Source organism: Mauremys mutica, unplaced genomic scaffold (assembly GCF_020497125.1).
Source record: "Mauremys mutica isolate MM-2020 ecotype Southern unplaced genomic scaffold, ASM2049712v1 000147F_np12_subseq_1:194132_obj, whole genome shotgun sequence".
Lineage (NCBI taxonomy): Eukaryota > Metazoa > Chordata > Testudines > Geoemydidae > Mauremys > Mauremys mutica.
The window spans coordinates 146,732-165,412 of NW_025422865.1; the positions used below are offsets into that span (position 1 = coordinate 146,732).

Sequence of the window (18,681 nt, forward strand, 5' to 3'; positions counted from 1 at the left end):
AGAATCTCAGCTTTCATTTGAAAAAATTAAACAAGTGTAAAGTGCTGGCTCATCACTAGCCCATGAAGTACCCACTGCCACACCCAGAGTCTCTTTCCAGGCCCAGTTTTATTTCCCAAACGTAAGCAAAGCACAAAAATAGTTCCTCAGCCCACCCTGGGCAACAGCTTCAGTGGACTTTCCCCTTTGCCTTCCTGCAGGATTCGTTCTTGCTTTTTCACTGAGGTGGCCACTCACATGTTCCCAGAATATCAGACATTCTGGTACTTCTGAACACGCCCCTGCCAGAGTTACCCGCCCCCCACCAGCATGATGCTGTGTGCGAGGTCAGGCCGCAAGGGAGGGGACCATCTTTAAAAGCGTCCCACCCCCACTGGCATGACCTCCTACACAGCATGGGGGGGGTGCCATTTTTAAGAGTTGGAGGAGGCAGAGCACGTTTTCCCTGTCTAATACCGGACAAACCATGTCCAGTACCAGAGGGGGGACAACCATCTCAAAAGAGGACCATCAGTTGGACAGGTCAGTGGCCTCCCTATTGAGTGCCACCTCCCAGGGCTTTCTCCCTGGAGATTCTCTTCCACCAGCAGTTTCCCACTGCCTCCCCTCCCAGGGAACTCTGGCAGCCTCTCCCAGGGAACTTCCTGCTGCTCCTGCACCCCTTCCTTACTGGGAGCCTGGCTCTTTATAGCCCCAGATGATGACACGCCCCGTTCATTGGCCAATCTGGGATCACCTGTTCTAGCACAGCGAAGCTGGACCTGCTTCATTTTGCCAGCCACTCTTTGACAGCAAGTTTCTAGTGCTCCTGGTTATGGAGAAAAGATGGACTATATGGCTCTAAAAAGGCAAATACCCAACCCCCAAAACTATTTATCTCCTAGTTGCTAAGACAATCTCATGGTTTTGCGGGGCCTGACTCATGATTTTTGAATTCTTGTGATTGGCAATACTGCTACTGTGAGTAATTTCCATAAAGTCAATGTAATAAGCCTGTGCTGATTTCCCGATCCAGGGCTGGTCATTGCCGGCCCTGGCCTAGTGCAGGGAAATCATCCTAGGTGCTATTCTAACCTATGCCAGGAGGTCCCCAAAAAGTCCACTCACCAACAGGGAGGCTAGATAGAATGTAGCACTTCCAGTATTGCCTACCCCAAGAATTCAAAAATCTGAGTCCCCCCCCCCCGCCCCAATCATGATATTGGCTTAGCAATCACGAGAGTTTTTTTTTCTTTTTTTAAAAAGCACAATACATTTTGGGTTATTTTTAATTTCTTTCTGTTTTTTTTTGTTTTGTGTTTGTTTTGTTTTGTTTTTAAACCTACAGACAGCACTCGGGTCCTGTTTTCAAGCTTTTCTCCATAACCATGAGGACTTTTGACAAATGAAAGCTGCAATACTTTCCTATGCACATGACTCCATGAGTTGGTGCTTGAAGAAAAACATCCAGTATCATGAGACTTGCAATAAAACAGCAAGCATTGGCAACAGTGCGGTGGTTTTCTAGACCCACCCCTCCCTGTCTAATGGGCTTTCCCCTAGGGCTGGGGGGTGAGGCACTCTGGCTCTGGGCCAGCTGAGATTTCTCTAGCACTGCAGGAATTCTCAGCCATCCAGATCTAGCTGCTTCCTGGCCACTTTGTGCTACCAAAAAGATACAAAGGGGCTGCCACACACCAGATAATCTATTCCGTTTTTCTAAAGTTCTTAGTGCAACCAGGGAGAAATTATTTAAATGTTTTGTTCATAATTTTTTTCATAATCTGATCTGAAGAAAAGCTTTTGCTTTTGTTGGTCATGAGGGTGGCGCAGCACAAAGAGATTAAAAAGAGAGGATGTTTATTCAGCAAGCAGTAACATGCAGGTTAAAAAGTTGAGCGGAGGAGCTCTCTCCTGTAGCTTTCATTTTAATTTTTGTTTTTAAATGATTGATCTTAGCTTTTCTGAAGGTACTTGGAGGCAAGCCAGGCTGCATGTGTGTCTTTTTATTAATGTGGTGCTATGGCTCGTTATCCACATCCAAATCCCTCCTCTAAACTCTCCTTTGCTGTGATGCCTGCAAAAAACTTGACAACAACCTCTGGTGTGCAGAGACCACCATGCTGACCAATTTCTCCTTGTACTCCCCATCTATCTGGCTAGTCATCTGTTGTCTTTTGGTATGCTCTTAGGGACCATCTTTTTATTGTTTCTTTGTGCAGGGCCTAGCACAATGCGGTCTTAGACCATGGCTAAGGCTCCTAGGCACTACAGGAATACACGTATGTCAATAACATAAATAAGTAACAGAGGGGTAGCCGTGTTAGTCTGGATCTGTAAAAGCAGCAAAGAATCCTGTGGCACCTTATAGACTAACAGATGTTTTGCAGCATGAGCTTTCGTAGGTGAATACCCACTTCGTCGTATTCACCCACGAAAGCTCATGCTGCAAAATGTCTGTTAGTCTATAAGGTGCCACAGGGATCTTTGCTGCTTTTATAAATAAGTAAATACATAATTTTAATAATAAAATGACACATTCAGTGCTATTCTAATTTGAAGGTGCCAGAGCTTGAAATTCCTAATATGCTCTCGGATAGGTCATTCTTGAGCAGGGCACCGGTCTTCGAAAAGCACCTGGCCACTGGTGTGCCTAGTGCCATTTAACAGCATGTGGCACTTTCCACCCATAGTTCTTGCACCTGTCCCCAAAAGCAGATCGTATCTTTGTGTTCTATGTACAGGTAGGAAAACAGGCACAGAGATTCCAGGTGTTTTGCCTTAGGTCACTCAGGAAATCAGTGGCAGAGCCTGGGATAGAACTTGTGTGCCATTATGGGCATTTTTTTTTTTGTCTTCAAACACAAGGCCAAATTCTATCGGGCACTGCACATATTCATCCACCAATAAATTCATGCCTGAGGGCAGGACCATGGGGACGAAGGGGCCTGTACTTTAACTTCACCACTTCCGCCTCCCCAAAGCTGCAGGGAGGTTGTTCTATGGGCCTTCTGCAGCAGGCATTGTAGAGGGAGCCAGGGCTCTTTGAATAAACCCCTAATCAATGCTTCCTGACTTGGTTGGGACGGGAGGGAGGTTGTGTGTAGAACTGTGCACTGGAAGAGTCGTCCTCCTGATGTTTGAGGTACTGGAATGGGGTTGGGAATACTGATAAGCATTTCAAGGGTTGTTTGTTTTCAGCTAGGATTATCAGCTGGTATTATGAAGGGGTTAGCAATTGGATGTTTGACACAATGGCCTGAATTCAGAGCTGATCTGCAGTCCGTGCAATCCCAAGGACTTTCATAGGATTGCAGTGGGTGTGAGTCAGCACTGAATTTGGTTCAATACACGGTCTCCAGTGGTTACACTGTACTATATGGTGTGTGGAGCTTGCTATGTTAGTATGAAAGTGATCAGAATTGCATATAAAAGTCACTGTATGCAAACAAGTGTCAGTTTCCCATTGTTCATTACTCATTAACAAATTTATTTCAGCATAAGCTTTTGTGGGCTACAGCCCACTTCATTGGATGCATAGAATGGAACACACATACAGGAGATATTTATACATACAGAGAACATGAAAAGGTGGAAGTATGCATACCAACAGGATGAGTCTAATCAATTGAGATGAGCTATCATCAGCAGGAGAAAAAAAACTTTTGAAGTGATAATTGAGATGACCCATAGAAGGTGTGAGGAGAACTTAACATTGGGAAATAGATTCAATTAGTGTAATGACCCAACCATTCCCAGTCTCTGTTTAAACCTAAGTTAATTGTATCTAATTTGCATATGAATTCGAGTTCAGCAGTCTCTCTTTGGAGTCTGTATTTGAAGTTTTTTTGTTGCAAAATTGCCACCTTCAAGTCTGTCACTGACTGGTTAGAGAGGTTGAAGTGTTCTCCCACTGGTTTTTGAATGTTATGATTCCTGATGTCAGATTTGTGTCCATTTATTCTTTTGCGTAGAGACTGTCCGGTTTGGCCAATGTACATGACAGAGGGGCATTGCTGGCACATGATGGCATATATCACGTTGGTAGATGTGCAGGTGAACGAGCCCCTGATGGCGTGGCTGATGTGATTAGGTCCTATGATGGTGTCACTTGAATAGATATGTGGACAGAGCTGGCATCGGGCTTTGTTGTAAGGATAGGTTCCTGGGTTAGTGTTTATGTTGTATGGTGTGCGGTTGCTGGTGAGTATTTGCTTCAGGTTGGGAGGCTGTCTATAAGCGAGGACTGGCCTTATTCTAATGTTCCTTTAAAGAAACACCAACAGGAGCCTGTTTGGAGTGTCTAGAGGGGACCCTGCATTTGGCTCTGCTTGTTTGTTTTCAGCTGCCTTTACTCATACTGAAGTCTTGTCTTGCTGTGATATGCAAAACTCAATAAAAACAAACAGCATGCAAAGAGGAAAGGCCTGCCCCTGCTGCCCTTCCTCGCCTGAGAAGTCCCATGGATCCTACACGGGAAAGGGCTGTGAGTTCAAACTCAAAATAAGGTCCCTGGGCCAAATCTTGCAGAAGACAGGTATGATTTGAGGCAAGCTGAGCACTCTAGGAAATGTGCACAGAAATCACAAAGTTGAAGGACTAAGTTCTGCAGTCCCTGGTGTACAGCCAGGTCAAAGCCCACCACCACTGCAGAATAGGGAGAGAAGATGTTCAGACAAAGCCTGCTGCTTTCCCCAAAGAGTTTTGTCTTTGTACATCTGTGCTGCATGCACCCCTCTGACCATGCCCCAATATACCCATATCTCCCTCCTTCTCCAGTGGTGCATGAGCATGCAGACCGCCCATAGGTGGCAGGTGAAGCTTCTCCTAGGGAAAGCTAGCTCCCTGTCCCCCCTCTTCCACCTGCGGCCCTACCCACACTCCACCCCTGCTCCACTCCAGGCCCTGCCCCTGGCCCTCCGCCTCCTCGCTGCTGCTCACTGCATCCCTCCTCTCCCCCCCGCCCTGAGGCCACCACATCCCTCCTCTCCTCCACCCCCTCCCCTGTGAGGCCCTCACCACTCGTGCGCTCCACGTTCCTCCCCTGCAAGGCCCCCACTGCTCACACTCTCTGCATCTCTCCTCTCCTCCACCCTCCTCCCCCACCGGAGTGGGGGCAGGTAAGGAGGGATGCAGTGAACAGCGAGCAGGAGGGTTTCAAGAGGGAGAGTGTGGAGGACAGGAGGGAGGCTGTGGATGGAGGGGTCTCATGGGGTGATGGAGGGGGGCGGTCGCCAAAGACACTTCTTGCCATTTGGTCTAGGGCCGGCCTTGCCAGTGCACTATGTGGCTTTGTTGTCTCTTTACTGCATTTTTTAAATGTTTAAGCCCACTATTGCTATACAGACACAGCAGCCATTTTGTTCTCAGAATTGCAGCAGACTGTATGGAGGAAGCACACACACTATACTTCTCTCTCTCATGAAAACTCTGCTTTTGTTCTCTTCTGTTTTCCTTAATTTGAAACAAAACTCATTTTAGACTTATATGATTTCACCTATGCATTTAGGGAACCCCCCAAAACAAAACAACAACAAATAAACCTAAGAACTTGACCTCCTCTACAAAGAAAGGCAGTTGAGTGAATGTTCATTACAATTTACAGAATAAATGTGTCCAAATTTAGGCTACAGCATACATTTAAAAGTAATTTATAGACTCCTATAAAGGGGTTTATAATAAAAATGCCAGTATTATTTAATTATGCGACACAAATTATGCCATTATGATAATTTTCTGTGTTTTAGATGGAAAAATCATCGTCAAGGATTCCTGGATATAAGAATCAGTACTAATGTAGGCAATATATGTACAGTGCATTTGTTCGGGCTGGTACCTTTAGGTTATTCATCCTTTCCATGTCTCTGTGGTGCTCACATAGTTTTATTGCAAATTTTCATTTATTAAGAGATTACCTGACTGCAGTTTGTTTTATTATACCGCAGATGATGATTGAACTCTAAATGAGCTGTAAGACCTCTAGAAATGGCTGAATAGGACTTCTTCATAGGAAGCCAAATACTAAACAATGGCTTCTAGTCAATCAAGAGTGAAATTCACTCATGTATGGGGTGTGTGTAAGGTCCTCCAACAATGTTAGCCATCTGTGTGTGGATGGTGGTGTGGTTTGGGATTATTAGGATGTATACCAGTACTGGAGAACTCTAAAAAGCAGGTCTTTATGCCAGTCTTAAATAGGCCACCTCATTGGGCCTTGGCTAGAAAATGAACAGATGCTGCTGAATCTACACTTTTGTAGACACAGTGACCCAAAAACCAGGCAGAAGAACAATGTCCACTGTACCAGCCCAGATGCTGGACTGGTGGCTGCAGAGGAGCTGTGACGGAGCGTGCCTATGATTCAGGCATAAATTAGAACTGATCAGAAAATAGATTATTTGTTGTGGTGAATTCTGACTTTTTGGCAAAATATTGAAAACCAGTGCTTATTTTGAACTGAAATATGTTTGTTTTTGGCAAAAACAAAAAAAAATCAGTTTTTGAGTGTTTGGTTTTTCAACTACGTATTAATATTTTCCAGGGAACACAGACACTTTCTGTGAAAATGTTTTTTTAATCAAAGCCCAAACTTTCCATGAAAACAGTTTTGATGGAAAATATTTGAACAGCCCTAGCTCAAATCCACTGTGCTCTGTCTCTGCCATAGAGTTCCCCCTCACTAATGTTGTGTAGTTGGGCTTTGTTGGGGGGGGGGGTGTGGGGCGGGTGTGGATGTGTGTGCAGTGCAGGGGGGATTACAGCCCAAATCAATATGAAGATTGAAGAAGACAAAGCAGTTGTGGAAAAAATATTTCATCAAAGCACTGAAGATGTCACTCTGTTGTAAATTCATAGCATGTCTATTGCAATTATTTCATCACTATCAATGGAGAAGTATATTATAATATACTAAATATATACTAAAAATAGATGAAAAATCAGAACCCTATTGTTTTGATCCCAATTTCATATATAAAGGAAGTAATCATTGACAAAATTATCTTCCCAACAGTGCTGTGATGTTAGCTTTGGTTAACACAAACATTTTTTGTGTATCAAATACATGAAGATGAATGTATAAATTAATATCCCGAGCTGGGCAAATAATTCACAGTGAATAATTTACTTGACAAAAATCCTAACTTGTTCTATCACAGATTGTTGGCAAGCAAATTCTAATAATCTTGAATGTATTTATTCATAACTATTCCCTAAATTTCTGCAATTAATACTTTGCAATTTGTGTGTTATCAAGTAGTTAGCTGTATTTAACATTAGAGCTGTTTTGATTGGTCATACAAGTCACATGGTATGAGTCGGTCCCCTGATGGGATGAATTTAGCTGCTAAAATCAGGACTCTGGTGTTGTGATTTATTGTGCCTATTAATTCAAAAATTGCTTTCTGGAAATATTGTACAGCATTCATTTTAAAATTCTGTGTTTCTGAGAACATTCCTGCCAGTAAGCTTATTAACTGGAACTTTCATGCAATGCAAGTACACCTCTACCTCGATATAACGCTGTCCTTGGGAGCCAAAAAATCTTACCGCGTTATAGGTGAAACCGTGTTATATTGAACTTGCTTTGATCCACCGGAGTGCGCAGCCCTGCCCCGCCCCGGAGCGCTGCTATACCGCGTTATATCCAAATCTGTGTTATATCGGGTGGCGTTATATCGAGGTAGTGGTGTACAAGTCCACAAGAATTCATTTTAAAATTCAAACAAGTACTCATGGACAACGTTTTGCAGCATTTCTCCAGCTTTACTAACATCAAGAGCCATGTGACCAGAGCTGGCTGGAAAAATTCAGATGAAAAGGTTTTTTTCATCATAATTTGCCCATTTATTTAAATAAAAATATTGAATAGAAATGGTTCAATTTCAACTAATTTCTAATGGAACCAGGCAGGGTTTTGAAACCTGCTTGGTTTCCTTCCAGCTCACTCACTGGCTCCTCTGTAGCATAGGCTTCCAGGGTCCATGTCAGCCCTACAATGCAAACTTCCCTGGAGCTTGGGATCCCTGACCTTCCAGGGTCTGTGGCTCTGGGGCAGCCTGCCATGCTGAGTGCCTTGGAGCCAGAACCTCAAAGCTTCCTGACTCCCCGGCCAGCTGGGTTGCCCCACTCCTGGCCGGGGGGCTGAAGGAGAACCAGGAGCCTGGATGTCCCAGCTGAGTTGGAAGCCTCAGAACTTGGGAACCAGCACTTTGGGGTGCTTTTTTTGGAATGCCACTGGACCTAGAACAATGCTATTCTTTGTCTACACTACACAGTGAATATGAAGCGAATTTTAATCTCATCCCTAGTCTGTATTTTTTCCAAGGGAAAAACAAGCATATCCTTTCTGTGAACTCAAACTCAGTTTGGCCCCATTCCTGTGATCAACTCTTCATAAACTTACTCTCCCTTCCACACTTGAGAGAAATGATGGTGCTATATTTCACTGCAAACACTGACACAACATTTAAATCTGCACAGAACATAGGCTTAGGAAGGATTTCTTTGCTGGTTAACTTTTGAAAGCTCCCATAGGTGAGATTTACCATAAGTAAGAATGGTGAGTTAGTTTGAGAATAAAACAAGATTGAAGCTAATCCTTTGAATGTATTAACCATTTTAGGATTTAAATAAATTTGCTTCTGGTCTTGGGGCCTCTAAGGGAACCTCTCCCCCAGTGCATTGTTGTAGGAAGTGTGGTTTAGTTGTCGGATAGGGCCTTGGGAGTCAGTTCTGTTCTTAAGTATCAGAGGGGTAGCTGTGTTAGTCTGGATCTGTAAAAGCAGCAAAGAGTCCTGTGGCACCTTATAGACTAACAGACGTATTGGAGCATGAGCTTTCGTGGGCGAATACCCACTTCGTCGTTCTGTTCTTGACTCTGTCACTCACTTGTGGTGTAGCTGAGTGAGTCACATACCTCTGTACATGTTTTACAGATAATCGATATGTGAAGCAGAAACATGTACCTATTTCATTTAGTATCAGCTTTCGTTATTGCTTGTAAAACACGTTGAGATCTCTGGATGACAGGTTTTCTACAAGGGTCTGTCTATATTACACACTTATCAAGTTCAACAAAATTGTGATGCATGGAGTTAGCTGACACAATGCTGACTGACTGGTCACAATTTGGCCTGCCTACACCGGTGATGGTGTCCGCTAACTTCACTTTTCACAACCATATTTGACCAAGTTCACATTTTCTAATGTAGCAAAGCCATAAGAGCAATGTATTGTTATAATCAGTAAAGATGTTTAACTCCTGAAAAGAGGGCTTTACAATGGGAATGCCTGACACAATTTTGTGTATAGTGGTGGTATAATATATACTTTTGTGGCATATGTTTAAGTAAATTCAAAGTACTGTAAGTGGCACCTGAACTAACAATAACCATTTTACGTGTATTTACATCATTTGCATTCTGGTTAAAGTCTTGAAAAGAACGTGGAGGAGAGACACTGGGCAGAGTAAATGTTATTAGCAGAGTAAATGTGGCAGAGGGTTTCTGAGAGGGTATCGGGGACAATGTAAACACAATGGAGAGGAAACAGCATCTTAAAGCTTTAATTGTGTGTTTGGGCAATAGTAAAGTCAACTGTGCCATTTCCAGTATAAAATCCCTGTATCCAGTACTAAATAGCATTAGAGTCTAAATAAGGATTTGAATACAAATGCCTTCAGCTCCAGAGACTAAAGGATCTGTTTCATGAAACACAATATGTGCAGCCAACGTGAAGGGGAATCCCAGATCTGCTTTTTTTAAGCTTAAATCTTGATTCAGGATGCAAAAATTGCACAAGTCCCTACAGAACTCTAATTCTGGGCCTTGGCAAAGATTCACTGCTCATCCCCACTTGACTATGACTGAGCTGGAGGTCTCACCATTTGCCACACCTCTGTATGGAAAGCTGCCCACAGTGATGTCAATGATGCAAGAGTGATTCAGCTGAGAATGCTGAGGGAAAACACTGAAATGAGGACACGAGGGAGGGCTCAGAAGCTAGCTGACACAAGGTGTTCTTAAAGGAAAATGCACAGAGTTTGGGCTTATAGCTGCCCTCACTCTGCCAAAAGGCACTGAATGTTGTGGATTATGTGGGTTTTATCCAATAGGGAAACTCTTTCTCTGCATAGCACATGTCAGCCCAAGAGACAATGTCCTATCTTACATGTATTTTTTCTAGTGGTCTGTGCTTCATTCAGACAAAACTGCTTCTTTAGCAGAACAAACACACACAGGGCTACCACTTTTATGAATCAAGAAAACCATATCATTTTGTCTGACCACTTTTACACATGTATCTGAATTCATTTGCTTTGCATGCACAAATGTGCACCATTTGTAGTTTAAATCAGTCAGCAGGAGGCCTAGCTCACTCATTTGGGAGATGTCTAGACTAGCAAAAAGGTGTTTTTAAAAAGATAGTAGCTAGCCTATTTGAACAAACGTACTTTAAATGCCTAGTGTAGGCAGGACAAGCTGTATTTTGACCTGTGTCGGCTGATTGAGATAAAACCTAGGCCTTCAGCTGGCTAATACACATGAAAATCCGTGTTCTGCCTATGCTAGGCATTTAAAATGTGTTGGTTAAAACACATTTTAACTTTTTTCTTAGTTGAGACTTACGCTAGTGTAACCCATTGGTCAGTGTGTGGTACCGATCCATCTCTGTGCCCAATCTGCAGACCATATGAGTAGAGTCGGACCTTGCAGGGATTATAGGGTCTCTGGCTCTGGGTCAGCTTCCCAGACAGGCTGCCTTGGAGTGAGGGTCCCCAGGGCTCCCCAGCTCCTTAGCAGCTCACTAGGTGGGCTGTCATGGTTCCAGGGCTCCCTAGGACCCAGAGGACTCAGGGACACCAGCTCCCCAGAAAGATGGTGACCAGTTCTCCGTCTGGCTGGCTACTCGGGGAGTCAGATGGCTGGTTCCCCACCTGCCTGGCTTCTTGGGCTGCCCTCCTGGAGTGGAGGTGGGTAACTCAGCTCCTTGGCTGCTGGCCAGGAAGCCAAGCAGCTGTTCTGTGAAAAATCTGAGATTATTGTTTTTCATTCCACTACAGAACTAATTTTCCCCCCCAAATCTTGGACATTTTTGCAGAACGAAAAATCTCATTCCAGCTCAGCTCTATGTGTAAATCTGTTATAGTGCCAGCAAGCTAAGATGAGTTGTCTCTTTATCTCAAACTGTAACAGCTCCTGCTTTTAGCTGTGGACTTCCCCAGTTTAATCCCCAGTGTGTCAGCCAAGATGGCAGCTGTTACACTGTCATTCACAAGGTAGGTGCAATGTCACTCTTGTGTAATCCATGTTGAGTAGGTGAATGTTCTTTGGCCACAATTCCTCTTCATTCTTCAGTTTGTTGTGTAACTGGTGGATTGTGTCTAGGAGATAAGATAGTATATATGGTGCCCCGCTGGGAGGTACCGATTGCAGGGCATCATGGCTAAAAACGGGATTGTCCTAGCCATTGTGCAGGTTATAACTCTAAGTCTTTCTGTAAGAACGCACAATTTGTTTTAGGGCAAGAGGAGTTCAACTCCTGGTTTTTCAGTTATATTGATTTTTTGGGGGAATAGGGAAAACCAACAACCTCAATTTTGGATCTTTCTGTTGGGGGCTGTCAGGACAAAGCACCATTTCCCATAAAGCCTGCAGGAAAGCTGCACATAATTTAATAATGACCGTTGGTACACCTCTACCTCGATATAACGCTGTCCTTGGGAGCCAAAAAATCTTACCGTGTTATAGGTGAAACCGCATTATATCGAACTTGCTTTGATCCACCGGAGTGCGCAGCCCCGCACCCCCCGGAGCACTGCTTTACCGTGTTATATCCGAATTCGTGTTATATCAGGTCATGTTATATTGAGGTAGAGGTGTATTAGCTTTGCATGCAGCCCCTTCCAACTGATGAACCTCAGAGAGGGGTGGAGGCCCCGGGGCTGCCAGAGGCAAGGTGAGAGGCTGGCAGTTCGGGTCTTGTGCAGTCAGAATATGCTGAGGGGTAGTGCAGAGGCATTGGGCTCCAGTGGCTGCCCTAACAGCCATGCATTTTGCAGAATGATCCTTCTATAAACTTTTCACTCAGAGCAAACAATCCCAGTGGGAATTCTGTCAGGGGAATCTCTATCTAGTTATTTCTATGGCCACCATTGCCATACTATCTAACACCTCCAAAACATTAATGCATATAGCCTCATGACACCCCTGAGGACTGGGGAAGTAGTACCCCCATTTCACAGATAGGGAATTGAGCACAGAAAGATTAAATGACCTGACCAAGGCCACACAGGAAGTCTGTGGTACAGCTGAAAGTTGACCTTGGACCTGCTGAGTGCCATTCTAGTGCCTTAACACCAGATCATCCTCCCTCTCCTCACTGGGTTTGCAGACTCCTATATGGTTACACCATGGGAGGGGATGATATGGGCTTTAATCAAATCTGTGCTGGGATCCTGTATGCTACTGCTGCTTGCTTCCTATTTATTTGCACATACTTTGATCCTCAATGAATCTAAAGTTGCTCTCAGACACCAGTGTCATGCTCCAGGATTTTGATTACCCCATCTATCAGTGTGGTTTGTCACACTAAAAGGAACAGGAAGTAGACAGACAGCTGTTGTATCAGGGCTGCAGACAGAGCTGAGACCCTGAGTTTGTCATTAGAGGGAACAAGGCTCGAGGGGGATGAGAAGTTAGCTGGATACAGATTCTTGTAGTAAAAATTTCAAAAGCACCTACCTAAATGACTTAGGCCTTGTCTACACAGGAAGGTTTTACCAGGTACATTGTTTGCACCAGGCATTAACTGCCCTCTGCACACCCTGCCTGAAGAAGGTGTCCTGTTGAGGTAGAAGAGTGAGTTTAGACCTCCAAGAACTGCCTACAGAGCCCACCCAGGATCAGCTGCTGGCAGACCCAACAAGATTTGCTCCTCCAGTGGCTAGAAGGGCCGGGAGCAGGGAAGATAAAAAGGACTGGCTGCTTCTTCTAGGGACAGTTCTAGGTGAAGCTAATATTGGGGAGGAAGGATCTCCCCTGTTGGAACCCAAGAGATTAAGGAGAGCTGGACCTCTTTGACTGAGTCAGCAGAAGACTGATTTTGGTTTACTTTGTAGAATTTAAAGTCCAATTGGCCATTCTGAGTTGGTCATCAATTGACTTGAAGGGAGCTCACCTCATGAAATGGTCCATTGGTTCAGGTGAACCTGTGACATGCTGATATAGATGTACTGGTATAACCCCTGTGTGGGCACTCTTATTCTGGTATGAAAGTATTGGTGGCAGGGGTGCCATTTAGGGAGGGCAGGGGGAGTTTCGTACTAGAGGTCTGCTTGTGGCACATGCCCCAGCCACCCTGGGCCAATAAGGAGCAACAGAGCCTTTAACCCACAGGAGGAGGGGGATGGCTCCTCCAATGAGGAGCTGAGGAGGCATGTCCTAGCCGTGATCCCTCCAATTGGGCACTAGGGTCATGGGGGCTCTCCTCCAGTGAGAAGTGAGGGTGGTGATTCAAACTGAGTCTGACAGCTCTGAAGAAGGGGGCTCGCACAGCCTAGCCTGCTGGGGTCTAGCAGCAGCATGGTCGATGCTGGCCCGGGACAAAGAGGAGGGGCTGTGTGTAGGGCCTCTGAGGGTAGGGCAGGGAAGGAAGGGGTCAGTCAGGATGTGAGCAGAGAGCATAGGGTCCCCAGTGGTGGTGATGGGGGAGCACAGGGTATCCTGTGCTGGGGGTGGGAGGGAGAAGCAGAAAGTCCCCATTGGTAGTGGTGGGAAGCAGAGGGGGAGCACAGGGCCCCCACTAGTGGTGGGGGGAGTAGTGGAGTGGGAAAGGGGAGTCAATCTCCAGGGGTGAGTCCTGAGGGAGCAGGCAGTGAGTGTGGGAAGAGCAGCTGATGGGAAACAGTCCCTGGGGCAAGGATCCTGAGGGAATGGGAACTGAAGAATGGTGGGGGGCTAGGAGCAGCTCAGTGGGTCTTGGGGTCTGTTTGCCCTCAGAGAAGCAGGGAGCACCCTCATGTCTCTCTGGGAAGAGAATGGGGACAGACCTTCTCATCCAGAGACATCATGTCCACTAGCAGCTGCACCTTCAAGGGAAGGCGTATGTCTATGCTGTGCTGCAAATTCTGTCAGCGGGTGCTGAGCTCTTGGGGGATGAAGGATGTGCTGCTAGCCAACACAGAGATCAACCTGTATGCCACCAACATCCCAACCGCCTGGTAAGTCCTGTTCAGCTGTCACCAGGCAGCATCTCAACAGCTGACTAATGTTACAGCAGCGCCTAAAGACCTTAATCAGTAGGAATCCCTCATTGTGCTCAGTAGCATACAAACCAATAAGGCGGCCCAGTTCCTGCCCCACAGATCTCAATATAATCCTTATAATTCCATATCGCAGGCAGGCAAGTAGTATTATTCCCAGTTTACAGCAACGGGAACTGAGGCACGTCATCCAAACACAGAATGGTACTTTAAAAATACATATATACAAATGCTAAATAATAAACAAGACTCAATTTTTTTTCTCAACTTTAAAATGTGGAATTTTCTTGGTGTTTGGTTTTAAATATTTTCCTGTGAGAACTGCAACTCAATCACTGTAGCGTTGTGTTTATGAGCCTTCTGGAAAGTAATTGGCCTTTAAACAGAAGTGAAAGTGACTTGAAAGTGTCAGTTTGACTCCTGTTTAAAGTCAGTTTCTAGTCTATTATTATTTGTAGTAGGTAACACCCTTAGAGCTCCAGTCAGGTGCAGTATAAACTCATGGGGCCTTGCACTAGTACAGGGGTTCTCAAACTGGGGGTCGGGACCCCTGAGGGGGTCACAAGGTCATTACATGGGGGGTTGCAAGCTGTCAACCTCCACCCCCAAACCCTGCTCGCCTCCAGCATTTATAATGGTGTTAAATATATTAAAAAGTATGTTTAATTTATTGTGGGTGTCGCACTCAGAGGCTTGCGATGTGAAAGGGGTCACCAAGAAAAAAGTTTGAGACCCACTGCACTAGTAGGAAGTTTCCAAATGTTAAATGATCTATTCCAAGCTTGGTGAACTGCAAAAAGTAAGTAGCCTAAAGGATAGAAAGTAATCTAGATTTTTCTGCAATTGTTTCAATTGTTGTATTCAAGAGTTAGTAACAAAGTAATAATATACATTAAAATTTTAAACCGAACCAGTGTCCCTTAAGTGACTTTGCCACAAGATGTCAGAACATGTTAGTATTAGAACTGGAAATGTATCTCAGCCCGGATCCCCGTTCTGCTACTCTACCCTCAAGACTGCACACTCTCTTAGCTAATGGCTCAGAATTAGATGATGGATAATAAGAATATTCATTGGCATATCTTGTATGTCCAGCCTGACAAAAATAAATGTGGGTTTTTCTTTAAAGTTCAGTTGTGATCAGAAAAGCGACTCTGTGATGACATTTTTGCAATGAAATACATCTACTTTCTCTGTTTCAAGTCAAATCTGTTCATTTTATGGATACAAACATGTTTTTACTCTTATTGGTGCAGGAACTAACGTCAGTCAAGGAAAGCAAACTGTATTCTGTTTGGCCTCATACATCAACAGAACTGTTGAATGCATTGCTGGTGAAGATGAAAGAAGCAGAAAGAACCCAATTTGAATCTCAGAGTTAAGCAAGGGTAGGAATTAAAAAAAATGTCTTGTTAACGGATCAAATTTAATCTGGAGTCAGAGAATGAGTAACTATGTGTTAAATCTCCAAAACAGATACCTCAAATCTTGGGATTGGGAATATCTTGCTGTATTATCCCAATTGTTCTAAATTTACATATAAATTTAAAATATGGCTTTGTTTGTGCATATATTTTTTTCTTTCTTTATATAGGAATTAGATACAGTGCTCCTGTCAACTAATTTCTAAGTTATCTGGAGGGGGGGAAAACCCAAAGCAAACCAAACAAAACAAAAACAACCCTAGAGTTTTCAGGTGCCTAAGTAATCCCTGGAATCACGGGTAAAGTCACCTCCCCCCCTTACCAAAGTCTGAAATGGTGCCCCAGTTGTAAGTTGTTTGTGTGTGTGTGGGGGGGGAGGGTAGGTTCAGTTTATCTTATGTGGCTTGGGAATGGTCTTAAACTAAGCTGAAAAAAGCCACTTTTATGCTGGAATAAGAGTGTCCAAATGGAGGAGTTATATGAGTTTAATCATACTGGTATATTTATACTGGTATAACTGATAAAGCTTTATTGGGCGGACAAACTCTCAGTCTCTCCAGAATATGGGGAATTAAGCTCCTAGAAGCACTCAACTGACTTGAACATTTTACCCTTTGTCTTGTTCAATACATTTTTTTTTAAATAATTCACTTCATTTTCTGTTCCCCTAAGCTCCCACCCTTCCCCAGCCCCAAAGGCATAACTTTAAATGTAATCATGAGTTGGAACAACTGAAACCTTTAATCTGGTGCAGATGCCTAAAAAGGTTTAAATGTATAGATTTCCCTGGTATAGATAGCCTAAAATTGCCTTGAAGGGCTACGCAGTTGCTTGAAGTAAGTAAAAACTGAAGAACCGCAGGTGATTTCCAAATCCGTATCTGTTATTTCTCCATAAGGAATGTTAAAGCAACCTTAAACAGTTAAATAACTTACAAAGTTGAGTGGGTTTTTTCCTTTTCCTTCCTTCCTTTTTTTTTAAATATCCAATTGCAGATGACCAGAACTCCATGATGCTGAGAGATCAGTCCTGTCCTTTCCTTGGTGCAATTACATGACCACTTTAGGCTCTCAGGCGTGTGAGGAGGGAGAAGAAAAACAAGATGTGCAAGGATGTAAGTCAGGCTATAACCATGAACACCTAGTCAATGCCATCAAACAGCTGTCAAAGGAGATGCTACCATCTTCCTTGCTGTTGAAAGGCAACCCAAGAGCCCCTGAAGACACAGTGTCTGGGACATGTAGGTGAGAATTCTTCAATCTGTTCTTCAAATCTCAATCATCTAGATGTTTGCCTACAGAAAGGGCAACAGCAATTCATTGTATTAAATATAAATGAATACAGTAGAAATTCTTCCCTGGATATTCTAGATACATCACTGTTATTGCCCATCTCAGAAGGCTCATTGGGTGATGACTTGCCATCTTCTCTTTTATTGTCCAGTTCATGAGTTAATCCTTCTGGCTGCTGTATGAAGCTGTAGGCAATTAATAATAATTCATCACTGTTTGCTGAAAGCATATTGTGTTGTGTGAAAGAGATGTAATCTCAAAATATATGAGGTGAAGCAAGGAGTGGAATTTGAGTGTTATTGCACTGGGGTTTTATTAATAGGTTAGTGACTGTAGAAATAACAACAACAAAATCTATGTGTATAATTTGAAGGCAAACTCTCCCCTCTACTAATCCAGCCTTTCAGACCTGCCGTAAACAATTGCATTTCAAGGGAAAGTTGCTGAGAAAAACAAAGTCCATTTTTAAAAAATAAACATGATAGAAATGTCTGTCTAAAACCTCTAAGCCCTGAGTTGTTAGGGGAAGATAACAATTTTATTAATTAGATGATCAATTATTACAATATTAGGATACACTTCTTGGGCTGGTCCACTGCAGCTTGTGTTTGTTTGGGATACTTTTATTATCCAATTTGACCATCAATAATGAAATTGTTCCAGTGAGTTATTTAATGTAATTGCTATAATTCTCTAATCTGAATATTTACATCATCGTTGTGGGCTGATTACAAATACATTCACCGTATTTTATCTATGTTGATTTTCAACATCTATACCGATTGTGTTCAGAAATAAACTGCCGCGCGTGAGCAGTGAGAGTTTGCTCGTATTTCAAACTTTGTTTCCAATGGTTCCCTTAAAGAGACTAAACTGAGTAAAATAGATTGGCATACCTGAGCTAGTTCTCAGTGAACGCAATGCCCAGCACAGAGCAGAATGGAAAGGGGAAGCAATGAATAAAGCAATTATAGGAGCTGATAGGGAGATCCTGGGCCTGATCCAGCTCCCACTAACACTGAGGCCCAGATTGGTAGGTACCTAATGATCTTGGAGCATCTAGGCCAGTGGTTCTCAACCAATTTGCCATTGTGGGTTGCACCCAATACTACCTGTGTGCAGGGGCAGCTCTAGGAATTTGGCCGCCCCAAGCACGCTGGTCCCGTGGCTCCGGGGGACCTCTTGCAGACGTGCCTGCGGAGGGTCCGCTGGTTCCGCGGCTCCAGTGGAGCATCCGCAGGCACGTCTGCGGGAGCTCCACCGGAGCCGCAGAACCAGCGGACCCTCCGCAGTCATGCCTGCGGCAGGTCCACCGGTCCCGCAGCTCCAGTAGACCTCCCGCAGGCATGACTGCGGAAGGTCCGCCGGAGCTGCCTGCCACCCTGCCGGTAAAATGCCGCCCCAAGCGCGCGCTTGGCACGCTGGGGTCTGGAGCCGGCCCTGCCTGTGTGTTCCTGAGGATGTCACATGGGCTGCAGCTCTGTGCTGATTGGGCTGCAGGTTGAGAACCACTGATAGGCCTAAGAGTATTGCAAAGGGGTGGAGTATCAAATGCACCTTTCCTTTTATGGCTATAAATCAGACCCTTAATTCTACAGTGTAAACTGTCTCTAAGTTTCCTGTGTAATACCACCACTTTCACATACATCTTCCAAACCTGTAATAAACATGTTTATCCACGTATGGAATATGCACCAATTGCTGTCACTCATTAATGAGTGCA

The 18,681-nt window shown here is 44.2% G+C and overlaps 1 long non-coding RNA gene across 3 annotated transcripts in view; it reads left to right on the plus strand.

Moving 5' to 3' along the window:
* LOC123356984 overlaps positions 1 to 18,020 on the plus strand; it is a 47,750-nt gene extending 29,730 nt beyond the window's left edge. For 2 of the 3 annotated variants that reach the window (XR_006575478.1, XR_006575477.1), the window contains exons 2-5: positions 11,175 to 11,257; positions 14,115 to 14,200; positions 15,499 to 15,630; positions 16,662 to 18,020. This is a non-coding gene — a long non-coding RNA (uncharacterized LOC123356984). The remainder of the gene's footprint in view (positions 1 to 11,174; positions 11,258 to 14,114; positions 14,201 to 15,498; positions 15,631 to 16,661) is intronic. The other variant, XR_006575479.1, reaches the window with a different exon arrangement.
* Positions 18,021 to 18,681: the final 661 nt, after the last annotated feature.